A 6203-nucleotide genomic window follows, 5' to 3' on the forward strand; every position below is an offset into this window, starting at 1 on the left:
TGACTTCATTCTCCAAACATTTATTTTACAGTGACTGTATAGCTCTGAATTTCCATGCATCAAAGGAGAACTTTTACCCATATAACTTCCTATTGACTCTAATCAAGAGGGGTAAGATGAGTAGTGATATTGGCCCACTTATATGGTTATATTGTGGGCATGTATGACTATATAACTACAAATCTTATCATTGTGTACACTTATAATGCACCAATAAAAATGTGAAAAAGAACATGTTAAAAAGGAAGGGGGGACATTTTCATGACTATTTTTAGTTTCCTTTGTGACTGAAAACTTGGACTAGAAATAATTTACTTGGCTCAACTGGTGGATTCATACTGGCCAAAGCAGATTATCTTCTCAGCTAACTGGAAGCTTAGAGCCAAACACAATACTTGGTATGCTACCAGACACTCAATAGATCATTTCCCTAAATAAACAAATTTCAGAGATATGTGATATCTAGTAAATATAGTTTATAAATATATTAATTTGATATTTGAATACATATTGAAGTGAATGGACATCATCTGTGCCATATGCAATTGTGGTATCCCAGGCATGACACCCATTTGAGATCCTGGAAAATATCCATCATCACAAGGTATTGAATATTACCATGAGTCACTTAATCTTTCCACATCATTGTGCATCTCCCTGATGTTTTCTGTTTTGATTATAATTGTGGTGTCTGAGCTTCTCAGGAGGAGTCACTGAACAGCTTTGTGGACATTGAGGGCCCTTCACATGAAAACATCCATAGGGTCTGAAATGCTGGTCCAGAGAAATAACAATGATGGTATGTTTTTCTCTTGCAGTCCTATCAATGGCTCAGGGGATATACTCAATCCCTTTGAATAGGGAGATTATCCAACCAAGGGGTAACCATGTTTTTTTTTTTTCCACTCTATGTTGAAATTCCTATCCAAGTCCTTAGCTAGTTGATGTTGCAGTTTTCCATACTCATGCAGATCCACTGACTTCAGTGCTGAAGACAAATAGGCAATCCCAAAATGAAAGGAGAATAAAGTTACGAAGATTGACTAGTCATAAACACAGGTGAAAAAAAATTGATGTTTGGACATTAATAAACTAATCATATTTGATTTCTTATAGGTTTAGCTGAGGGGACACTTTTGAAACTTACTTCAACAATAAAAACTGTTGTGCAAATATATTATGTTTGCCCTTCTGTAGAATCACGCAGATTAAAATGGACTGGGGATGATAAGGCACTGAAAAACTTCATTGAAGGATGATGTGGTCTGCTTGTAAGAATTATATTTATAAAACTTGTTAGCTATGAATTAATACCATTTAAGGCTACAGGAAGGTGCTATTTACATAAAAATAAATGTACTAACTTCCCCAACTAATTGGTAAATTCCCTGAAACCTGACCCTATATTCTAAATGTCTGTGTTTCATTCCATATGCATGGAATGGTACTGAGTACCTTATCTATAACAATAGTATCACTATTTGTTTGTGAAGTCATTTATAGTTTATAAGGCATTCATTTAGACTGAGGCAATCACTCATGTCAAGTCCCTCATTTATGTATTTAATTGCCATGTCATAAAAAAAACCCAAGAGAAAAATTCACCTATCAAGATTACAGAGTTTTAAAAGAACCAGCCTTTAACTTGAAGTTCTTACCACCTCTTACAAAACTAGTCAACCTGATCTTGACACTTCTGCAAAGAATCATAAATACAGTAAGATGATATCCTTGTATTTTTTAGCATATGAGTTACACCTTATCTGAATATCAAGGTCAGCTGATTTATAGTAAGTATGTCAGTGAGAAATATGTATGAAATGATTGTTAGTGCTTTGTAACATGTACTGCATTGGAGATAAGGACTAAATTTGAAGTCTTAAGTCAATGATTGAAAAATCAAAGGCTGGATGGTTGATTGGTAGAACTGTTTTCTTCACTCTTCTTCTAACTTACTTCAGTTTTCTTTTTCAAAACCTACTCTATCTGTAGAATTTAATTGTTAACAAAATATACAAGAGGTGTTTACCTACTTCCAAGATGAGCTGAAAAGGGTGGGTAACTCAGTAATGCAGTACTTTTCAGGAGCTTTGTAGAGGTTCACAAATTATGTGAATCTTAAGGTCATCACCATGCCCTTAATTTTTAATTGAGGAGACTGAGGTCCCAAAGAATTGTATCATTTACTAGATATTGGAATTAAAACTCCTTCTCTGATGGAAGATTGGAGCTCAGATCCTACTTAAATATTTTTTCTTTCTATCAAGAGGATCAGCTTTCTTGCTAATTTAGAGATCCCAAGAGTAGCCTCATCATATCTGTAAGGCCAAGATTGAGCCACCAAGACTGTAATGTCCTCAGTGACAGGAGCTGGAACAAGGACATAGAGGGTACAGACATAGTAATAGTTTTCAAGGTAAGTTTTCTAAGAACTATTAATGGATTCTGATTTATTACTGCACACTCTTGTTTTAGAGAGCAGCTGTATTCAATTCTTACAATTAGATTCTAACCCCAACTCTGACATTAACTAATAATAATTGGAATTTCTATTGCTTTTTGGGCACTTTCTATGTGCAAGTGCACCCTTCAATGTGTTATTTACCTCACAACCAGTACCTCATTTCATATTCAAAACAAATTCCACTCCTGGTTGAAGGATGAGAAAAATGAGACAGAGAAAATCAATAATAGCCCTGTGGTCATTGTTTGTAAGTGTGGAAGTCTAGGTCTGCTAGACTATAAATACATAGTTGTAAACATTGTGACACCAATAATGCAAGGTTATTACCTTCCTCTTGAATTTGTCTTATTATCAGATAATGATATTAGTGATGATAGGTTATATGAAAAGAAGCTTATTTCTAACAGACAATACTCAAAATGCATCATATTTATTGCCTCATTTACCAGGAGGAAGTTGCTCTTCTCATCTACAGTTGACAGGGTAAGTAAACTGAGGGACAGAATGTTTGTCACTGCATTTCTTCTCTTTCTCTCCCCACAGTGGTTTAGTCTGGTTACATCTGCCTAATTGGTATGTGCCCATTAGTGCTCTTGTTTTTATTACACCGATTGCTGCCTGGTACAGGCATTTCCAACATATTGCTTACAAACTGCTTTGTTTAAAACAAAACAACAAGACATATATTGAGGCATAGTTACATGCATACAAATACATGCATTTTGAGGGCAGAATTTAAAGAGTGTTGACAATTTCACCCACCTGAGCAGCCACCACATTCAACAGACCTAATATTACCATTACCCCCAAAAGTTCCATTTTTAGTTTAATTGTCCTCTGTCAGCCTGCTCTGCTTCTTGGCCCTTGGCAATCACAGACCTGGTTTCCAGTGCTACAGATGAGATTTATTTTCCTTGGGTTTCATGTAAATGAAATTATGTAGAAAGAACTTTTTAATCTGGCTTCTTTAAATCAGGGTTAATTTTTGAGGATTCCTATGTGTTCGTGCACTTACTACTGATCTGTTTCTTTTCAGTATTAAATAATATTCCATTTTGTGACTGTACCATAACATTATTATCTTTTGTCATTGTATGATCATTTGAGCTATTTTCAGTTTGGACTATTGTGTACAGAGCTGATGTGAATATTCTTTTATAGTTCTCTATACAAAATTTTCACTTTATTTTGGTCAATACCCAAGAGTGAAATGACTAATTCAAATGGAAAGTAGATGTTTAACTGTTGATACCCAAACCAACTGGACTTTATTGCTCTTAATCTGTAGATATATTTGGGGAGAACTGCTCTAGTAACAATATTGAATCTTCAATCTATGAGCATATTTTTTTTCAGAGGCTAATAATGTGATGTGGGAGATGTTAGTCCCAGAGGAGTGGCTCTGCCACTTTTTGGTGCTGGAACTTTCTAGTCCTTTGCTTTCACACTATCATTGATATACATATGTGGTTTTATCTTACTATTTATTTTTTTATTTTATTTGCCTATTCTCTATTTCATTGTCTCCCTGTTTGTCTCTTTTGCATTAATCAGAAAATTTTAAATTATTCTTTTGCTGTCTGCAGTCACCTTTACAGAAATACTAGCAGCTTTATAATTTCTACTCTATTTTAGAAATTTCAGCATGTATCTTTGACTTTGTACTGTTTAATATAAATCTGCACTTCTGATAATTCCTAGGAATGAAAGATCTTACAAAACTATAACCAAACTTTTTTAACTCCCTCACACTATTTTTTTGTTATTTTAATACTAAAATTATATAATTGTTATTAGTATTACATGACATGTAATTATATTATTCCTGTAATCTTTATTCTTTTAGATCTGTACACTTAGTTTTCCCCCCCGTTTTTCTATAACATCGTTTGGAGCATTTTTCTTGTTTGGGGAACTATTTTTAATATTCTGAACATCTAAATCTGCTGGTGGCAAATTCTCAAAATTACCTTTGCCCCTCTTATTTTACTTTCATTTTTTTAACTAGTAGATGGACGGAATGCCTTTATTTTATTTGCTTACTTTTATGTTGTGCTGAGGATTGAACCCAGGGCCTTATGCATGCTAGGTAAGCACTCTGGCACTGAGCTACAGCCCCTGATTTCATTTTTTAGGAATATTTTTTTGCCGAGTATAAGTCTGTTTTCTAGGTGTTTTGCTTGTTTCTTTTTTTATTTGTTCTTTGTGTTTTGGTAGGAGAGAGCATGAGCACTTTGAAATGTTATATATATTCTTCTTACTTCCCTAATTACTCTTTGCTCCCCTTTTACTTTCTCTTGGGTTCTAGTATCTCAAGTCCTTACTACCTTCGTAGGTTTGTGATGCTTTAAACAGATTTAAATTGAAATTATTCAGCTTTTCCAGTTCTTCTTAAAAGGCATTTATAAGCCAATCTATTATTTTTGGAAACAAATTATGTGTGTGTGTGCGCACACGTGTGTGTGTGTGTGTGTGTGCACAAATATATACTATACATATGCATGTGTGTATTCACCCTATAGAATATTTTTATTTCATGATATTATATTTTATTTCATTTTTATTTAGTTTTCTAAATAAACTCTTGTGGCTGATATGTAGAAATACCAATTCTTTATTTTTACAGAGCTTTCATGTCTGTGCACATCCAGAACAAAGATGATTAGAAGTGGCCATTCTAGACAACTATGTCTTATTTCCACTGTTTTTCTTTTTCTTTTTTTGTATTTTGTGATATTTGATTAAATATGTGACGCTGTGCATGATATTTCTTTTTAGTTCCTTCTATTGGGTTGTAGAAGTTCTCTTCTGAAAAACAGTTCACAAAGTGTTTTTCTTATCAATGGAAGAAAATTGGGTTACTGTCAAGTCATCTTTTCCTGATTCACTGAGGTAGTTGTCTGATTTCTTTTACTTATATCTTTAAATGTGATAAATTGCATTAATATATTTTCTAAAGCCAAACAATGCTGCCCCTGCTGGCTGAAATCCAATTGGGTAGTAATGTAGATTACAGTTTAAACACAATTCTGTTACATTGTTGGTAAGATTGCAAATTAATACAGTCATTTTGAAAGCAGTTGTGTTGGATTTTTTTTTTTTTTTGGATAAGTTCTGTCTGCCTAGGCCTTACTTGAAGCAATCTGATTTGAGCATGTTACAGAGGATTTGTCAGTCAGATCCATAAAGAATCACTTGAAAATTCTAGTTCTGTTGATTGTGTATCTGCATGTAGCTGCAGGGAATTGGTAGACTTCAGTATACATAAGTATGAAGTGGCGAAGAAGAATGCAATGGATATGCACAGGGAGACACTGCTCAGCAATAGAAGCACCTCAGTGGGTTTACTTACAACATGGAGTGCTGTAGTATATAAGGGAAGAAGGCAATAAGCATGAGAAATCTTTATTACAACATTTTCCATGTGAATTGAAATATACATATAAAGTATACTATAGGTAAACACACATATTGAAAAGCACAAATAGGAATATTGCTTTTCGGACTTTAGAGGATCCTGTTGCCCACCTGGGCTGGTTTGCCCCTGCACCAATCCAAACTCAATAATCCACTTTAGAATCCATCTCTCTAGAAAGGTTTCCAGAATAATTCTAGATCACTCTGATGTCTCCCATATTGTGAAATCCTGTGGCACATTTGTACATTTTCTACCCAGAAAATGTCACACATGATACAAGGCAAAGAAATAATATCAGGTATAAAGAGGTATTTTTGACAC

The 6203-nt window shown here is 34.1% G+C and overlaps 1 pseudogene; it reads right to left on the minus strand.

The window, feature by feature from the left end:
• Window positions 1-462: 462 nt before the first annotated feature.
• Window positions 463-3555, minus strand: LOC101960939 (NXPE family member 4-like; annotated as a pseudogene).
• Between the last annotated feature and the right edge of the window lie 2648 nt (window positions 3556-6203).

This window comes from Ictidomys tridecemlineatus, chromosome 4 (assembly GCF_052094955.1).
Source record: "Ictidomys tridecemlineatus isolate mIctTri1 chromosome 4, mIctTri1.hap1, whole genome shotgun sequence".
In the NCBI taxonomy this organism is placed as follows: domain Eukaryota; kingdom Metazoa; phylum Chordata; class Mammalia; order Rodentia; family Sciuridae; genus Ictidomys; species Ictidomys tridecemlineatus.